This window comes from Xyrauchen texanus, chromosome 3 (genome assembly GCF_025860055.1).
Source record: "Xyrauchen texanus isolate HMW12.3.18 chromosome 3, RBS_HiC_50CHRs, whole genome shotgun sequence".
Lineage (NCBI taxonomy): Eukaryota > Metazoa > Chordata > Actinopteri > Cypriniformes > Catostomidae > Xyrauchen > Xyrauchen texanus.
The window spans coordinates 9,666,831-9,688,119 of record NC_068278.1 but is presented as its reverse complement, the minus strand read 5'-3'; the positions used below and the strand labels follow the sequence as shown (position 1 = coordinate 9,688,119).

At 41.0% G+C, this 21,289-nt stretch overlaps 1 protein-coding gene across 2 annotated transcripts in view; it reads left to right on the top strand.

Moving 5' to 3' along the window:
• Positions 1-18,148: 18,148 nt before the first annotated feature.
• The window catches only part of LOC127631403 (neuronal migration protein doublecortin-like), an 83,008-nt gene continuing 79,867 nt past the window's right edge, over positions 18,149-21,289 (top strand). For both annotated transcript variants that reach the window (XM_052109525.1, XM_052109520.1), the window contains exon 1: positions 18,149-18,265. The gene's annotated coding sequence lies outside the window, so the exon portion shown is untranslated. The remainder of the gene's footprint in view (positions 18,266-21,289) is intronic.

Sequence of the window (21,289 nt, the reverse complement as noted above, 5' to 3'; positions counted from 1 at the left end):
GCTTTGTTTGCAGTTGAATGTGCTGGTGGGCAGCATATTCCATATCTTGGCTACATTCCCTTGTACTTGTCATTCCAGACTATCACTTTAACTGTAAAGTTCCCCTGCTGGTTTGAACAAATGTTCTAGATAGGCTGTATCTGCATGGTGTAGAGTAAGAAGGATCCAAGTTCTTCCAAATGCCTGTTGCCAGCAGTGATTATGCTTTGCTCTTTCAGCATGTTGCTCAGAGTTATGTCAAAGTACCTGGAAAATGTTGCATCACTATCCCAACCCAAAAAAGTATGTATCCCTGGTCAAGTAAGTGTAAAGAGGAACATCCCAAAGACCTAATTAGTTCTAGAGCAACCTGAGTCATTTCCATTGCCGGGTGGGTTATTCCTTGAAAGAGCTGTTGTGAGTGTCCCACAAAGTGCTTGCTCCAAGACTCCTTTCACACTCAGGAATGTGACAGACTATGACATAATTTTTCATCCGAAGCGTGTAATTGCTGAGCTGTGGGCTGTCCATAATGTTTTGACTTTGAAGTCTGAGCTGCTATCTTGTTCCGCTCAGGTGCCTATTGGAGAGCTCATGTTCGATCTTGATGACTTGCCAATTCCTGAAGACTGGAAAAAGCATATTATTAATAAACTCAAGTCCATACCTGAAGCCTTTGCTGTTGATGACTTGTGATATGGTCATAATACTGTAGTGAAGCACCATATCAGACTGCAAGAGGAGACACCTTTCAAAGAACAGCTACAGCCAATACATCCAACTAACAGTGAAGCATTTAAGCAACACATCAGAGAGCTCCTGGATGCTGGAATAATCAAGGAATCCGAAAGCCTCTATGCATCATAAAAACCAGCCCTCAGCAAGCATAAAAACATTTTATGGCGGACTGCACTTGCCTCAATTAATCCTCATGATATGCAGCTTTTAAAGGAAATCAGAAACCGGTACACACAGGCAGTGAGGGAAGCTAAGGCTAGCTTCTATAAACATAAATTTGCTTCTTGCAGTACCAATTCTAAAAAGTTCTGGGACACAGTCAAATCAATGGAAAACAAGAACACCTCTGCCCAACTGCCCACAGCTTTAAAGCTAGGAGACATTGTCACCACCGACAAGTCCACTATAATAGAGGGATTCAATAAGCACTTCACTATGGCTGGCCATGCATTCCACCTGGCAGCATCTACCTGGCCCAACTATACAGCACCTACGTTAGCATCCGGCTCTAACCACCTACAATTCTCCTTTGCTGAAATTCAAACTGAAGATGTCTTGAGAGAGCTACTAAACCTCAACCCATATAAATCAGCTGGACTTGACAATCTGGACCCCTTCTTTTTGAAGATGTCAGCTGCAATTATTGCCTCACCCATCACTAGCCTTTTTAATCTCTCACGGGTTTCATCAGAGATACCTAAAGACTGGAAAGTTGCTGCAGTTATCCCCCTATTCAAAGGGGGGGACACTGCAGACCCAAACTGTTTCCGACCCATCTCCGTTCTGTCCTGCTTTTCAAAAGTCTTTGAAAGTCAAATCAACAAACAGATAATAGGTTATCTTGAGTCACATCATTTCCTCTCTGATATGCAATCTGGCTTCAGAGCTGGTCATGGGTGCACCTCAGCAACACTAAAGGTTCTAAACGATGTTATAACAGCTCTTGACCAAAAACAACACTGTGCTGCTGTTTTTATTGACTTGGCCAAAGCTTTCGATTCTGTCAATCACAGTATTCTTATTGGAAAACTTAAGGCCCTGGGTCTCTCAAATACGTGCCTTTCCTGGTTTTCTAATTATTTCACTGACAGATTTCAGTGTGTTAAGACTGAGGGCCTGTTGTCTGAGCCTTTGGCTGTATCTATGGGGGTGCCCCAGGGCTCGATTCTCGGCCAGATGTTATTCTCTGTATATATTAATGATATCGCTCGTGCTGCGGGCAAATCTCTTATTCATCTTTAAGCAGACGACACCGTTCTGTACACTTCAGGCTCAACACTGTAAAATGTTTTAGAAAAACTTCAAAAGAGTTTTGAAGACATTCAATTAGCCTTCTGTGATCTTAAATTGTCTCTAAACTCTAGTAAAACAAAATGCATGATTTTTAATCGTACACATTCTGTATCTTCGTGCCCAATAAATATCACCACCATGAATGGGTCTAAGCTGGAATATGTGGAGAAATACAAATACCTAGGGGTCTGGCTAGACCCCTCACTTTCCTTTCAAACCCACATAAACCATCTCCAGTCAAAGATCAAGTCCAGGATCGGGTTTCTATTTCGAAATAAAGCTTCATTTATTCTTCCTGCAAAACAGGCCCTTGTGAAAATGACCATCATCCCAATGCTTGACTTCAGTGATGTTGTCTACAGAACTGCTTCTAATTCTTTACTGAAGAAATTGGACGTTGTTTACCACAGTGCTATTCGCTTTATTACTAAAGCTCCATATAATACCCACCACTGCACTCTTTACTCACTAGTTGGATGGCCTTCGTTACACAATCGGCGCCTAAATCACTGGTATCAATTAATTTACAAGTCCATACTAGGCAAAACACCATCTTACCTAAGTACTTTAATAACCATATCAGTGCATGTATTTAACCTGCGTTCGAGTAAATATATCTCTTTAGACTCTACTAAAGCCCGCACCTCTCTTGGCTGCTCTTCTTTTAAATTTTCTGCTGCAAATGATTGGAACACTTTACAAAAGTCTCTCAAATTAGAATCCACTGTTTCGATCGCTAATTTAAAGTTTTACTGTCAAATTTATTGACAGACCACTGTACATGTTGATGTTGATGCTCTTTGCGAACAAAGACTTATGTATTTTTGCACATATTCAACTAAATGGCTATCACTGCATTTATTTGCACATTATCAATTTACCTATGTTGGACTGCACTATTATCCGACTGCTATTTCTTTTGCACTGCCATTTTACAATTTTTTAAACTATCAAGTCTTTCAATTTCTATTCTTATATATTGTCCAGTACTTTTTAACTGAATCTGAATGTTTTCTGTATTCATGACTGTGTAATTGTATGTTGGTATGTCATGTGTAACTTTATGTCGCCTTGTACCTTGCGCCTTATCTTGGCCAGGTCGCGGTTGCAAATGAGAACCTGTTCTCAACCGATTAACCTGGTTAAATAAAGGTAAATAAATCACCAATAATGCTTTTCTGCAAGAAGAATGGTAATTTCAGACTTTATGCTGATTACTTTAAAATAGCTGTGGCAGGGCGGAGGGCAGGGCCGGGTTGTGATCCTACACACCCGGTCCCGTATTAGGCTAATAGGATAAAGGTTGACTGCAGGGGATCGTGCGGGAGAGAGAGAGATCGTTTACGGACATGTCCGTCATGTGTGTGTCTGTTCAAGTTTACTATTAAAATATTATTTACATCGTCAAGCCAGTTCTCGCCTCCTCCTTTCTGGGTTTCGGCATCAGTGTAAAGTAGTCATTGGAAAGGAGGAGGCGAGAACTGTCTTGACGATGTAAATAATATTTTAATAGTAAACTTAAACAGACACACACAAATGCCAACGATTTGCCGCTAAATGTCTCACTGCTGGATATAGTCCTCCAAAGAAAAAGGGGAAGGTCTACAAAAGAGAGAAACCCCACACACAATGTACTCTTTGGTACCTGTATGGCACTATTGGTGCATTATTCACGTACAGATTCAACATAAAGCCGGGCTGGATCTGCCAAAAAAATGCCAACGATTTGCGAGTTGAAGATGATGCTTTCCTTAAAGAGGAGAGGGCCATTGATGATCTGAAACAGCAGTTGTCCCAAACGGATACAAGGATTTCCAACGAAGTGTTCTCCACTTTATGTCGGCGCCAGTCAGTTACCTTGACAAGTGAAGTTCCAGAAGCGCCAGAATTCATTGTTCTTGCTGAATCTTTAGCATTGAGTGCTTCATCAGTCCCTGAAAGCTTTGCCTGCTCAGGTTATGAGACCCTACCTGGAATGACCAATGATGATTGTATCAACCACAGGTGGAGGATTCATCTTTGCGAAGGATAATCTCTTTTGTGGAACAATACCAGAAACCCAGCTTTAGACTGACCAGCCTCAAAATCCCTGAAGTCAAATTGCTCCTAAGGGAATGAAATGGGCTTGAACTATGAGATGGAGTGTTATACAGTAAATGGACAGACCATGGGGCTGTACTTCCCCAATTAGTTGTGCTAAACAATGCAGAGAGAGAGAACTGAAAGGTGTTCATGATGTTGTAGGACATTTGGTAATGAGCATGCAATCAACCTTGTTTGTGCCAGGTTATTTTGACCTAGGATGGCAAAAGATATCGAGAATAGATGCCATACATGTGAGAGTTGTTTTAGGTGGAAAGCAATACCACAAAGTGCTGCTCCCTTGGAAACCATACAGACAACATTCCCACTTGAGTTAGAGTGTATGGATTATCTGTCCCTTGAGCCAGACATTCACAACACCAGAAATATATTAGTCATTACTGATCATTTCACAAAATTTGCTGTGGCAAGACCAACACGAGACCAGAAAGCTAAGACAATTGCACCACTGGTACATGCGTACAATTTTACCCGAAATGATACCACAGGCTACTCGCCTTATGAATTAATGTTTGGGCAGCAAACTAAACTGCCAATTGACCTTGTTTTTGGAATAAGTCCTTCAAATGACCAACACAAAACTCCCTCTGAGTATGTCAAGAAACTAGAACAGAACCTTCAAGAAAGCTATGAGCTACCATTTGAAACTTATCACAAAATTAAAAAGGCTAGGTTTGATTTAAAAGTCAGAGCTGCTGAACTGATGCAGAGAGACAGAGTCCTTGTGAAAAATGTGAGTATCAGAGGGAAACACAAACTTGCCGCCAGATGGGAGAAAATGGTTCAACAACATAATGGTCTGTATTGTACCCTTCACAGAGATCTCTTATTGCCCTGTGGATTCTTACCAGTGAGCCCTGAGGAACAGGTGCTTGGAACGAGTTCCACCACTAAGAGGATACAGAAGATGAGGACAAGAAATAATACAGAGGTGCAAGAAGGAGGTGATGAGTATGTGGAACTGTCCAGTGATGACCAATTCCTGAGATAATCACAAGGGGCCCATTCATAAGGATGCTTTCCTTACTCACAATCTTTCTATGAAATCATCAGACCAGTTGAACCCTCATGCCATTGAGTTTGTTCCATGTACCTTGACTGTGCCCATATCAGAGTGTGTTCACCCTGTAGAACCCAAAAGACAAGTCCCTGAGTTTGTCACTGAACGTGCATTCCAGTCTTGAGACTGAACCCATTTGAGTCAGACATTCAGTGCTGGAAAGACACCAACCAGATAGGTTTGGATATGATGAACTGGGGAAGCCTCTATTGCTTGCCCGTACTACTTTCTTTCTGCCGATCTTACCGTTAATACGCATGTAGAGACGGTTTAGAGGGGGAGAGTGTACAGAGAGTGCTATCATGACGAACATGTTGCATGCAATGTTTACGCTTTAAGATTCTTTGCATGTGTTGATTATTAACATTTAACATGTAATGAGACACGATTAATTCTGTATGTAGATGTGGGTATGTGGAAGTGTGTTGTCAAGTAATTTTTTATTTACAAGGTTACTGTCACGAACCCCGCTCCTCTGCCCCATCCCCGCTTCCTCGAGCACGCACACGCGCTCCCCTTCGTCCAGCTCACGTGCACGCTCGGCTTTACCGAGCACACACACGCACTTCGCGAGCGTACTCACTCGCTTCCCGCTCCCTCGCTCCGCCCCCTCGAGCTTCTACGCTTGTTTTGCTCGCTCGAGCTTGCACGCTCGTTTTACTCCTACGAGCTCACATGCTCGTACACTATCTCCCCCCCTCGGGCTCACATGCCCACTTCTATCGCCAGAACATTATGTACACCTGCACTCGCGTCATCTGCACTCCTGTTCATTGTATACACCTGCACTCATCCCTATCACCTGTCATTGTTTACACCTGCACTCGTCTCTATAAATATCACAGCACATTTGTCTCCCGCTTGTTGGTTATTGTATTTAGTTTCCCGTGTCTTTGCCCCCCGCTAGTCTCGTCTAGTTCTGAACTCCTCTAGTTTACCCCTTAGCTTGCCAGCTCTTGTGTTCCCCTAGCTCCCCTGTTTAGTGTTACTCGTTGTTTTGATTCTGATTACCCCGGCTTTGACCCCACGCCTTCCTCGACCTCTCTCTTTGGATTTGCCCCCCTTGTTTATATCTTGATTCCCCGGCTTTTGACCTATCGCTCACCCTGACCATTCTTCATCTGGATTTTCCTTGCTGTACTTTTGCCTGCCTGCAATAAAACGCAGTTTTGACTTACATTGTGACTGTCTCTTCTTGTGCGGGTTACAGTTACATTTAACGCTGTTTATTTCAGATATTAAGAGAGGTGCTGGAAAAAAGTACATATTGTATCCATTTATTGGAATTGATTTTGATGATGTAATCAATGTTGGGATTAAACTTGTAATTTTGCATTTGTGCAGATTGTTTTTTATTTTTTGACTGTGTTCTTGAGTGAATCATCTAGATTGAATTGCTTCAAGTGGATTCCTTGGTGTGAGGTTGTAGCATTTCACTGGATTCTTCTATCCCCTTCATTCTTCATCATCCTTTCAACTCTTCTTCATCCTTTCATCGCTACTGGACTGAATATCACCATTCCTGAGGGAGTGGTAGGACTGAGACAACCTTACGCGCACACACACCTCATAGGACTGAACACATTTTGAAAGATGTTTTGTTCACTTTTATTTTGTCAATTTGTTGTAAACTGTTTAATTATCATTGTGATTCCAACTATTTTATAAATTGTTCAGATTGTTGTGAGATTCAACCTCTTAACATTGAAGTTTATGATTTAAGTTTCTGAAAATACAGGGGAAAAATCTATAGAAAAAAAGGAAAAGAAAAAATACAAATAAATTCCTACTACAATATACATATAGTCCTTTCAGTCAACGCAGTTGTGTGTAGTGTATTCTTATTTTTATTTATTTTTATTTTTTTGTCTTCCCCTAGACTGCAGTAAATGCTTACTATAAGTAACTTGTTTTGGAAAAGGAAAAAAACTATACAAATATCATTAATAATAACAAATATTAATTATAACAAATGAGCCTTGCCTCTTGATACTTCGATCATACAGCCGACCGGGGTTACACTAGCAATATTCTAGCAACACCATGGCATTTGTTCACAACAGCCTAGCAACTGTAAAGCAACATGCTAAATACAACTCAGAACACTTTAGCAACTGTAAAGCAACACCCTGGCATAAACCTTACAACACCCTGGCAACCATATACACTCACCTAAAGGATTATTAGGAACACCATACTAATACTGTGTTTGACCCCCTTTTGCCTTCAGAACTGCCTTAATTCTACGTGGCATTGATTCAACAAGGTTTCTTTAGAAATGTTGGCCCATATTGATAGGATAGCATCTTGCAGTTGATGGAGATTTGTGGGATGCACATCCAGGGCACTAAGCTCCCGTTCCACCACATCCCAAAGATGCTCTATTGGGTTGAGATCTGGTGACTGTGGGGGCCATTTTAGTACAGTGAACTCATTGTCATGTTCAAGAAACCAATTTGAAATGATTCGAGCTTTGTGACATGGTGCATTATCCTGCTGGAAGTAGCCATCAGAGGATGGGTACATGGTGGCCATAAAGGGATGGACATGGTCAGAAACAATGCTCAGGTAGGCCGTGGCATTTAATAGATGCCCAATTGGCACTAAGGGGCCTAAAGTGTGCCATGAAAACATCCCCCACACCATTACACCACCACCACCAGCCTGCACAGTGGTAACAAGGCATGATGGATCCATGTTCTCATTCTGTTTACGCCAAATTCTGACTCTACCATCTGAATGTCTCAACAGAAATCGAGACTCATCAGACCAGGCAACATTTTTCCAGTCTTCAACTGTCCAATTTTGGTGAGCTCTTGCAAATTGTAGCCTCTTTTTCCTATTTGTAGTGGAGATGAGTGGTACCCGGTGGGGTCTTCTGCTGTTGTAGCCCATCCGCCTCAAGGTTGTGCATGTTGTGGCTTCACAAATGCTTTGCTGCATCCCTCGGTTGTAACGAGTGGTTATTTCAGGCAAAGTTGCTCTTCTTTCAGCTTGAATCAGTCGGCCCATTCTCCTCTGACCTCTAGCATCAACAAGGCATTTTCTCCCACAGGACTGCCACATACTGGATGTTTTTCCCTTTTCACACCATTCTTTGTAAACCCTAGAAATGGTTGTGCGTGAAAATCCCAGTAACTGAGCAGATTGTGAAATACTCAGACCAGCCCGTCTGGCACCAACAACCATGCCACGCTCAAAATTGCTTAAATCACCTTTCTTTCCCATTCTGACATTCAGTTTGGAGTTCAGGAGATTGTCTTGACCAGGACCACAGCCCTAAATGCATTGAAGCAACTGCCATGTGATTGGTTGATTAGATAATTGCATTAATGAGAAATTGAACAGGTGTTCCTAATAATCCTTTAGGTGAGTGTATAACTGCATACATAACCATGCATAACTGCAAAGCAACAACTGAAAACCTCTTAGAACACCCTTGCAACTGCTTAGCAATGCCCTTGCAACCACCCAAAACACACTGGTAACAACCTAACAACACCCTGGCAACCACCCCTAGCAAACACCTAAAACTCCCTAGAAACTTCCCAGAACACCCTAGCAACCACCCATATCACCCTAAAGACCACTAAGCAATGCCCTATCAACCCCCCAGAAAAACAGAGAAATCACATAGTAATTCCCTAAAAACTACCTAGAACACCATAGCAACCAATGCATCACCCAAGAGACAACCTAGAAATGCCCTAGCAACCACCTAGCAACCGCATAGCAATTCCCCAGTAACCACCTAGCAACACCATGGCAACAATTCACAACACCTTAAGAACATCAAAGCAACATGCTAAAAAATACTCAGAACACCTTAGCAAATGCTTAGCAACACCCTTGAAACAACAAAATAAAACCCTGGCAACCATCCAAAGCACCTTAGCAACAACCTAGCAACACCTTGGCAATCATTCACAACACCCTAGCAACTGCAAAGCAACATGCTAAAAACCACTCAGAACAATTTTACAACTGCATACACCCAGTTAACAACCTAACAACACCATAGCACCTGCAAAGAAGCATGCAAAAAAAACCCCACTCAGAACACCTTAGAAACCACATAGCAACACCCTGGCAACCACCCACAACACCCTAGCATTGTGCTAGTGAGTCTTTGCACTGACAAACACACTCAAATATCTATTTTTCAAAATTTCTGAACATCTTGAAGTAAAAAAAAGATAATCATCCACTCTCTCTGTTTCAGAGGGCAGCAGCTGTGTGGAAGTGTGATAGATATTGCAGTCAGTTTGAATGGGAGTAATGTGTGATATGAGCTGGGCTCGAGAGGGTGAGAATGCAGAGACAGCTGAGGACGGAAGAGCCAGAGAGAGACATCCAAAAACAGACTACCCCACCCAGAAGAACCAAAGAGGACCTTTTGGAGTCACTAGAAGAAAAAGAGACAACTGGGGAGGGGTGCATTTTAAAAAGTCCATTATATAATTATATAATAAGTCCCTTGGGTATCTCAGTGATGCTGTGTTTAGTCTTTTCAGTGTTAGATTTTGCTATGTAAGATTAGTCAACAGGAAATGGCACTTGCAACCCATTCATACATGTGCTGGCTTTGACGTCAACAAATTTCAAAGCTAATGAATATTAAATTAAATTGTGTGCAAAATGTTTTAAATAATCTTTTATCCAGAGATTAGACCTGTAATATTTGTTTAAACAATTGTGAATGTGTGTGTGGATAATGTTCTTCTTTATTGTTTCCCATTGTGCCATTACTTACGAAACGAAAAGATCTAAGAATTAAATGTCATTAGAAGGGAAGGGGATAACATGCTTTGATGCGTCAGAGTGATTTTAGGAATGGGCAGAGCTCTTTTCTTTGGGCTATTGTTTTCCTTAAGGTGTGTAATTCGTATGGCAATCCTGAATCATTTGATTGGTCAAAAGAATCAGGAAGTGATGTGTACAGCCAGACTTCCCCATAACACACACACACTATTACCTTTAAACTTCACTGACTGTCATCTTATACATTGGCATAAACACACACAGACGCCTGCCAATTATGTTTTTAGGGTGCTTAATATGAGCATAACACTACATTCCCATCATACATTCAGTATTGGAATATATACTTTAAAGCTATTCGTAATTTAAAGTAGTTCACAGTCAACCCACCATTTTGATCAAAATCCTCTCTCTGTGAATTCAGCGACAGGAGGTTGAAAGTTGTGTGGCTGAAATCGGTCTGAACTCACCAAAATTTGCTGAATTCCACTGGAGCATTGGGAGCCAATGGCCAAAAAGGGTGGTGCTAAAAACGAGTTGTATTTTTATTGTAAATTATGTAAAACAGTCAATAGGAATACATAATTTATTAACCCAACTTGTTAACCAACAATGGAGAAAAATAGTGTTGTGAAGGACTCCACAAACAGAAGGGAAGGAGGACACAGGGAAGCAGGTTTTTCCAGACTCAGGTAAGGCTTTTAATCGGCCACTTCAGTACTTTACAGTTTCACAAACTCAACAGTTTCAGTGTCACATAGGCACTCAAACTCATTTGCTTCATGAACATAAACACATCAGCTTCCACGAGCACTGTAGGCTCCCTTGTGCCAGATTCTCTCTGCCTCTCTGCTGGTGGCATGTCCGTTTATATGCCACTCTCCCCATGCTCGCTGGAATTAGAGACAGGTGTTGGACATAATCTAGCTCAGGTATAAGTGCCCCTACCACTTTCCCTCTCTCCGGATGGATGCTCGACCACTCTCCCGCTGCCACATATCCCCACCTCCTGACTCAGGCCGGGGGGGCCATCCGACCAGTCTACCACACCCCCCTTCCCATTTCTGGAAAAAATTCCCTTTATTACATTTCTAAATTCAGGCCAATTAGTCCCTAAAATCAGCGTATGAGTGAGCCGGGAACTAACCGCGGCCTCCACTCTGGAGCAGTTTTGTTCCCTAGAATTTAATCACAAGGGTTACCACAGGGTAGTTGTGAATATCCCCATGCACACACTTAACCCTCACCATTTTAGCTGCGCCCAAAGCCTCGAGTTGAACCAAGAGTTGGTGGATAGTGGTTTGATTGCAACCCGTGTTCACCAATGCTTGGTGAGTACCCCCTTGACACTTACCGGTATCGTTATGCTCCTGCCCGGTCGGGGGCAGCCTGCAGAGTATCAGAGACCTAGACCACCGTCCCCTGCTCCATCACAGTGCATTGATCCTGGAAGTGTCCCGAATCCCTGCAACTCCAGCAGGCTGGCCCAAGCACCATGCCCGCACTTGCATCGGCAGACACTTCCACCTGAGGGGGAGAGCGGCGGGGCACTTTAGATGCTGGGGGTAGTGCAAACCCCTGTGCACGGGGAACTGGCCTCGGTGGCGGGGCACCTCACCTCTGCGGGGCAGGACAGGGCTCTGGAGAGAGAGCAGAGTGAGAGGGAAGAGGGGAGGGGGAAGAGAACAGGGAACACACAGGGGGGGGGGGGGAGAAAGTAGGAGGACTGAACCCACTCCGCCATTCCTTTTGGCAGTCGATGGATTAGCTGCTCCAGCATCACCTGGTCGATCACTCCCACTACGTCACAATACCCTGCCAGCAGCCATTTCCATCATGCGTCTCAGAGCCGTTGGGTGAAAGCAAACTGGCGGCTGGTCTTCTCCAGTTTCATGGATTGAAAGTGCTGGCAGTACTGCTCTGGACTACTGCCAACCCCTTGCAGGATGGACATCTTCAGGTCTTCATAAGCCAGGAGGTAAGCCACTGGCAGTGGTTGAGCAGCAAGCTGGGCTTCCCCGGACGGCAATGGGTGTAGCCTGGCCAACCCCAGATCTCAGTGGTGCGCTCGAAAAGATTGAGGATGTCTTCTGGGTCGTCTTCTGCCCCCATCATCAAGAGCGTGGGTGTGCTCCGCTGCTCATCACCCAATTTCTAATTCACCGCACCCGCAATTCACTCATCACTGACTGCATAAATAACTCACCTACACGCGACTTCACTGTCAAGTCTCACACATTGGACTTTAGTTTGACCACGCTGCTCTCACGCAGTTTTTATTTACCTATCTGTATTTGCTCTTGATCTTCATGGATATCTATTTAGTGCTTATCCTGCTGTTTTGCCTGTTACCTCTTCTTCAGTTCTGTGACTGAACTCTTCTGTGAGTTCATCAACTTTGTGAATCCCTCTTCAGGTTGTGAAGCTTCTCTTCTGTGTTATATCAGCTGTACCATTGATCTCACTGTGTAAATCCTGTGAATCTCAGTAAATGCTCTTGTAGTAACTACAACTTGTGTGAATTCCTGACAGTCATATAGCCTATATATTTCTGCTAAAGAAAAAGCACAAGTAGATAACACAATGGCATTGCTCCGAAATAAAGGATGGTTATTTACTGTATTAATGTTTTTTTGTATTATTATTTGGAAATTATTTTTTATTTTAATTTTATATTGGTTATATTTTTTAAATGGTTTTGGACTGTTTTGGTTTGTGAACGGCACTTGGTCTGTGTTCTGTGCAATGTAAATAATGATGTGCTTCCTGACTCCTCCTCCATGTGACGAGCTTACATCATCCCTATCATGAGCATGTATCAGAGAGATGTATGGAAGCAAACATTTGTAGTTTGTAAAGGGATTTAGATGGGCAAAGAGGAGGTGAGAACCGGCTTGACAATATAAATAATAGTTTAATGAAAAACCACAAAGAAACAAACACACACATGACGGTCAGCTGACCGTAAACGATCTCTCTCTGTCGAACCACCATCCACAGTCGGCCTTTATCCCTCTCGGAGGCTTAATTAGCCTGATAAGGGACCAGGTGTGTATAATCACAACCCGGCCCCGCCCTGTCACATAGTATTGTTTTGTTTCTAGAAATATTAAATAGTTTGTGCTCAGAAGAACTGTATTTGTAGACTGGAGTCATGTGGATTATTTTGATTCACCCTAAATGCGCATTTTGGACCGTCAAAAAATTTAATACATTCACTTGCATTGTTTAAAGGAGGAGGCCTGAAATGAAATCCTAAAAATCTTAAATTCTGTTTTGATGAAGAAAGAAACTCGGATACATCTTTCAATGCATTATGGGACACTGGGCGACTGTGGCTCAGTTGGTAGAGCGGGTCGGCCACTAATCGCAGGGTTAGTGGTTCGAATCCTGGCCCACATGCCGAAGTGTCCTTGGGCAAGACACTGAACCCCAAGTTGCTCCCAATGGCAGGCTAGCACCTTGCATAGCAGCTCTGCCGCCATTAGTGTATGAATGTGTGTGTGAATGGGTGAATGAGAAGCAGTGTAAAGCGCTTTGAATACCACTAAGGCTTAAATAGGTGCTATATAAGTGCAGACCATGTACTGTACACACAGATATATATATATAAAAAAAATAATGCTGAAGTTTAATTTGCTGAAGTTTCAAAACTATTATTTTCTCTAGCTGCCGTTCAGTCTCTATCGCACACACATGGGTCTCTATCTTCAGTTTATCTTTTGACACTGGTTCATATGACAGTAAGAGAGCATTTTGGGGCGATGTGAAGAGATAAAGTATTGCAGCTTGCCTGTATCTCTCCCACACCTGGCTCACCCCTTGTGGGTGAAGTCTCCATTCTTGTTACAGTAAATCCATTCCTGTGTTTATAATTTCTAGGACATGTGTCACGCGTAACGAATAAGCATGCACTGTTCCCCACAATCAGTTTCTGTGCTAGGGCGTGGAGTCAAGTCGAGCGTGTAATTTTAGCCACAGGAAGTGGGGAAAACATAAGTGAAGATTTAGGAAGTGAAAAAAAAAACAGATGCTGAATTAATTGCTTTAATGATTACTTTAAACAGTCAACTATTAATCGTATAAATTAAAAAGTACATGAATATTATTTAGTAGAATTACTAGCTACTAAAAAATAAATAATAATAATAAAATATAAAATGCCATGCAGTCTGAGCAGGGACTTGTTTTATTTAACTGGCACATTTAAATCAAGCAATCTGGTTCTCTTTAATGAATATACCAATGCTTCACATGAAAGAAAGTGGACATTTTACGTTAGGATATTTGATTATTATCTCAGTTTGATCTATACCAAACTTCGCAATGTTGACATATAACGCTAATGCAACATTAAAAACATGCAACCGTCAACTATGTATTCTTTGTATTGATCCCAGAGGTCACTGTGTGAAGTTTCCACCATACTTTTAATTAGTTACTCCCCAACACTGCATATGATGCATCACAATGACTCTGTGATTTCACACACAGTTTCTATGTTCTTAACAGATGTGAAAAATTTGCAGAAATCATCAAGTTATCCACCCACACATCAACTGAATGGAATTGTAATGGAAACTGTACTTGCATTGGCATAAATCCAAATGTAGGACATAAAGACTGTTGTTGCAACTAAAGAGTTTGTGCGACATAGGAAGGTTATAACATCACACAGCTGCAGTAAATCTACTTTCATTATCTCTTTGACACTCGGCTCACATCACAGGGCCTGTGTTTGCTCAATGCTATGGTCCAAATCTTTAACTCTTTGAAGTGATTATATCATAGATCTGTACAATAAGCAATGAATGACTTTGTGTTCCTTGACCTCCAGCATTTCACAGTTAAACACACTCTTCAAAGCACAATCAAAGATCAGAGATGTGTTTACATGTATGAGCGTGTGTGCGTTTGAGTTGGCGCATCTTTGTCTGAGTCATTGTTGAGGAAGATACTTCAAAAACAATTTACTAATGACTTTTTTTAGGCTATAAAGCGATTACTTGACTAATTACGCTGTCTGAACAGTAATGCCATTACTCATTACTTACTATTTTAACATTACCGAATGGACAATACAAGGATAGACACCAAATTGTCCTTAAATTGCTTCGAGCATGCAAAATTAATTTGCACACCACAATGGACAGGATATGAGGTCACGCTCGAGGGCTTCTGGTTTAAATAATTTAAGAATATTATATTCAAAATGTTAAGATGTAGCATCTACTTACTTTCCTGCAACAGTAAAAAAACACACAGCTTGGAAACATGTATTCTTTGTATTGATCTAATAGGTCAGTGTGATAAGTTTCCATCTACAATTGGTCACACGTCTTCTCTTTATCCGAATTCGCCAAGTTGAGAGTGTGCCAGACTTGAACTTTGGTACGCAGTGGAATTCGAAATTTCTTGTCCTTGCATTTCCGGTCTCCCATGCTTGGATGCTTTTGAATGGAAGTGAATGGAGCTTGAACATGAGCACTTCCAATATTTGATGAACACTACAGTTTAATGTTTTGCCATATGTGTGCCAATTAGGCCATGGCTTCAACCCAACTACATGATCTTTGAATGAGTTATGTGACCTCTATGTGCTCGTCACTCAAGGTAACATCTCAGTACAGATACAAATATTTACATTAGGATAGCTTGTACAAATAAATCGAAACTAGCCGCAAACTTGCCACAAATTTGCATCTTGCTATTTTCACAAGCAGATTAGCTTTTGATTCGCCACATATGTTTGCCGGAAGTTTGCAGCTCTTCTCCAGTAGTGGCGAACCTCCGGCAAAACTTTGGCAACAATGGACAATTTGCCTCAAGTTTGCCACAAAGCTAATTTGCATGTGAATAATCAGTGGCGAATTTGCGTCAAGTTTGCGTGAAATTTACCATGAACTCTCAATTTTCGTAAGGGTAAGGCATAAGTTAGTTAAAGTGTGGGACACAATTGCTACAAGGGCCACATAAATGTTGCCAGGCTGCAACATCAAGCATCACTTGTACAGCGAAAAGTCAACAACTCATAAAATGTTTCAAATTGACCAAGATCTTGAAAGTTGAGTTTTTTTTACTAAGAAAGCTAAAGCTTAGGATTACTCATTGCTATGGTGAAAAGTAACCCATATGCAAACATTGGGCAAAACAATATCAAGGAATTCAAATTTTGCCAGCACAGGATTGACCATGTCAACTGAGGTAAATGGCCTCCAATGCGACAACATGGGGCTTAACTAGATCAAGTCATTTAAACTGGGTCAGTTTTCCTACTATTTTCCTCTGGCATTGTTGCAGACAGGAAATGAGTGTGATGTAAATGTTTATAGTCTGCTGCTCTGGCCTTTCGTACTACTTACAGTCCTTTATATCAGAAAGAGCATCAGTTCTTTTGTCACTGAAGTTGTATTGCTAACAAAATTATGTTTTCTTCCACTGGAGCCAGTAGCAGATCCTGGCATAGGCGATATAGGCAGGCGCCTAGGGCGGCAACGCTCTCTGGGGCAGCAGGACAGGGTACCTGATCGATCGCCTCTGCACAGAGCTCACAAGTTCGTGATGGGAGAAAGGTGCCCTGAAATGTGCAATCTTGCCCCTGGCTCCCGATGGGTGAAAGGTGTCCCAAATCATGCCCCCTGCCCATGCTCGCAAGATCGCGATGGGAGAGAGGTGAACCAAATCATGCCACCCTGCCGCACAGAGGGCGCAAGATCACGATGGGGGAAGGTTTCCCCGAGTTGTTCCTGACAGGCTACTCAGCCTAAAAGGCTCTAAATGGTTAGGATTATAGATGTTAATAATGCATTCTTACATTCTGAACAAACATAAGATAACCATAATCAAAAGTATAGGCGCACCGTGACACTTGAGAAAATAAGTATCAGCCATGTGATTGCTGGGCACATTTGACAATGTCATTGATGATTTTGCATCAGTGAAAACCAGTAGGGGAGGATTACATTTGAAATTAGGAATTATGTGTAATAGCACAAGCAGCCATCTGTAAGTATTCTGCCATTTTCTTTATTTATTGACTATAATTTAATTGTGCAATTTAAGTTCTGTATATATAATGTACGTGTTCATATAATTTGCCATATATTTATAGTTACTTCATTTCTATATTAATTGTCTAGTTATACCCCAAAATGAATTTACTCAGCCTCATGCCATTTCAGAAACATGTCTTTCTTTCTTTTGCAGAATACAAATTAAGATTTTTAGAAGAATATTTCAGCTCTGTAGGTTTTTCAAAAATTAATATTGACCAGAAACTTGAAACTCCAAAAAGCACATAAAGGCAGCATAAAAGTAACCCATTTTTATATACATTTTTTCCACGAGATTGCACCATTCCTTATGTTTAGACTATGGAGCAAATACATGCTTTTTTCCTATTTTCTGCTTGCTGTGTTATTGAGCACTGCAGGCCAACTGAAGACATGATGCAGCTAAAATTGTGTGGGTGTGTTGGTATGGATGTCACAGTGTGTTTATGTGTGTATCGAAAAATGTGTATGTATGTGTAAAAAACAAAAGTGCCATTATATAAATAAACTTGCATTTAAAGGGTTGAAATCCTTAAAATCAGTGTTGTTGCTAATCATTGACATATCCCAGACTGTGATAATCAAATAAATAAATAAATAAAACAAAACATCCCCTTAGCAATTAGTATATGGAAAATCATTCTTTTTTTGTGTCGCCAACATAAAAAAAAACAACAACAACAGTGGCATTATATTAAACAATTTGACATTTAAAGGGTTAAAATCCTGAAAATTAATGAATATTTGGTAGTTATGAACAGGACTGATGTTGGTTAAAACAATTAACTCACTGAAAGTATAAAATAATATGAATATGTAATATTATTATCAGTTTTTTGACGCGGAAATTTTTGTCCTCTAAGGTCTTCTGAGTAACTTTTTTTTATTGACACAAGGGTTCATTTTGTTGTGTTGTGACTTATTTTCGTTGTTGCTTCGCTAATTTTGTTCGTGTTGTGCACTCCTGGGTCACTGTATAACCTAGAAAGAAACCTCTAGTATTTCATTGAGAAAATAGCCAATATCTTACTTGACTGCAGTACATTTAGGCTGACAAAACATTATCTGTTTCTGAACACATGAGTACGGAAGCTGCACTAGGCGTTGACTGTGCTCGGTAGGCGTGTGCTGGGCGGCGTTAGGACCGCGCGGTGAACCGGCGGGGAAGTGAGTGCAGGCAGAGCAGCTGAAGCGCCAGACAAAGACACGGAGCGCACCGCGATCCTGCAGCATCCACACCCACCCACACACACTCACACACAGCAGCACTGTACCGCTGGTAAGTACAACACCGGTGTGCTATTACTATTATTACTTTTACGTGACAAACAGTGATGCAAACCTGTATATGATGTAATTATGTCAGTGCTCAATGAGTTTTTTTTTAGTGTTACAATCATAGAGACAGATCTTGGGTAAAAGGGTGGTGGATGAACAAGCAGGTGGTTAAAGGTTCGAGACAGCCCTATATAAAGAAATCATTTGGAGTTTAAGAATGTCCTTTTTGCCACTCAATATTTGAGTTGTTTAATTAAATTGAATGAAAGCATATTTTAAGACTCTGAAGTTATTTATTGGAAGCAATTTTCCATATGGTCAAGAATTTGGACAGGATTCCTACTGGAATTTCGTTCATAATTTGGAATCAAACCTAAATTAGATCCTACTGGAAAAACTGACATTTCTACTGGATTCTTAGAATTCAGTTGGATATGGTGTAATCTTTATCAGAACTCTATTTGTTTTATATTGGAATGACGTCTTGTTACTAGAGAGTTCAAGGGAATCATATGGGACTATTGGAGTTTTAAAATCCTTAAAGATTTTCTTTAAATTCCTTTTGGTGTCCGATTGACAATCATAATGGCCCTATTGTAAACTAGATTATGTATTTAAAAATAAATAAATAAATAAATGTTTTATGTTATATTATAGTCCTTTAAGAAAATTCCCATTAGGATCCTTTGGGACTGATTCCAAATTTTTATTCTTTGGAAATTCCTGAAATTCTCTGTGTATTTGTGGTTAAGCAGAGCCAAACTTTACTATCTTTGAGAGATATAAAGTACCGGTACTCTATTCTAATATTCAGGAGGTTGCAGAGTCCTTGGAGTTAGTGTGTGCAGTAGTATTTCCATCCTGAATTTGCTGTAGTGCAGCATGTGCCAAAGGGACACAATGGAACAGATTCGCAGAGCGCTCTGGGTGGGTGGGTGTATGAGGGGAAGCGGGGCATACGGATCTTCCCCTGGAGAACATTTGCTTTTACTATGACCGATTACAGCCCTTTCATCGTGTCATTCAATGTGTCATGTGTTTCTGGACTCCATACCCTTCAGCACAGTGGGACATTAGGAATTATTTATTACCCCCCAACCCAAAAAAAAAAAAAAAATATATAGTAGGCAAAGTTTGTAACAGCAGTATTTTACAAACTGGAAACAGACATTTGGTTTGTGATTATATTGGAATGACCATTGGTATCTGATGGCAATCATGTTCCCACAAAAGAAAGGTATGAAAAAAATGTTAATTCTTTCATCATTAATTCCCTCATGCCATCCCAGATGTGTATGACTTTCTTTCTTGTTCTGAACACAAACAAATATTTCAGCTCTGTAGGTCCATACAATGCATGTGAAGGGTGTCCAGAACTTTGAAGCTCTAAAAATCACATAAAGGCAGCATAAAATTAATCCATAAGAGTCCAGTGGTTAAATCTATATTTTCAGAAGCGATATGATAGGAGTGTGTGAGAAACATGTCATGTACGAAGAATGCATTTTAAATATAAAATTCCAACGCAACAAGAGTAGACCTGAGGAGTGCTGTAATTTACACTTTGCACAGTTATTTTATTTTTGCAGACCTAATATGGACCGAAAAATACTTTTATTATACTTTTTTGTCCTTTTTGGAGCTGGACATTGCCAGTTCCCTTTCACTTTCATTGTAGGAGAAAGATCAGCCAGGACATTTTGGTAAATAATTCCTTTTGGATTTCTTGCAGAAAAGAAAATAATTCAATAATACAACACAAGGGTGAGTAAACGATGACATATTTTTAGTTTTTGGGTGAATTACCCCTGTAGATTGGGTATCAGGTACATGCATCCTTATCAGAAGGGGTGCTGTCTCCAATTACTGTCATTAACTGGAAGCATGTCTGGATGACACTAGGTGTCTTGCTGAGTCAGTCGGCCTCATTGGCTGGCTTCTGGTGTATGTGTGTGTTTAATTCATCTCTGCCCTTCATTGTGTGTGTAGGAGCCCTTGTGTCAGCTGTGGAACAGGCCCAATTTCCTTCTGTAGCACTGATGACAGGAAAAAAGCACTCAAGGTGCACAGTGTCACCACAATAAGGATGTAATCCCTCTTTTTTTACATTACAGAGGGACATGTGCCACATGATTAGACAATAACAGGCCTGTAAATCAGAATCTAATGCAGAACAGGGAGGGGACAAATTAGTGGGCGACACACACAAACACACACACACACGCACGCACGCACGCACGCACACACACTCATGAGTGTTGCCTCAACATATCAAACATGCTTTTTCATCAAATCTTGGTTTGTGCTTTATTGTCAATATCGATTATTGTGTATGTGTGTGTGTGTTCTAAGGTGGGATGGTGAGGGTAGATGCCAGACTGTAATTGGAAAAGCTGCTGCAATCCCTGCTGGCAGTGGCACTGGACACAGGCCCAGGTCTAAATGCCACAGTCCACCACTATTAACAATACAACCCTAACTGCAAATGCATAATCGTTGACAACCACTAGAAATGGGCAATGTCACAAGTAGTATAAAAATGTTTTTTTTTTTTGTTTCGAGTTATTATTATTTGTTTCATTAGATTTGATGTCAATGATTGGAAGGCAAGACAATGTGATTGCCATTTGTTGTTAGTAGTGTTTGCTATGGCAAGCACCAGTGTTAGTATTGCTCAAACTTAGGGTTAGAGGTTTTGAAAAGTTTCCTCTTTGAAGAATTTCATCGGGGAGAGTTGTTTTACTAGGATTGATTTTATAAGCGATCAGGGTTACGATTTTCACCTGGCGGATGATAAAGCAGGCCAAAAAGCCCCATAGACTTGTTTTAATGTAATCTAAGAGTTATCTTGTTTAATGTTTCACACTGTTCATCCTGAACCTTGGGTTAGGAATTCACACTGTATACCTTTGGCACCACACTTTGTGGTTAGTTCATAACCAATGTGTGAAACAGTGCTTAACACGGGGGTTAAATTGGCCTTAAAAGGGATTTAACCCAGGGTTAAGCATAGTGTGAAAAGCCT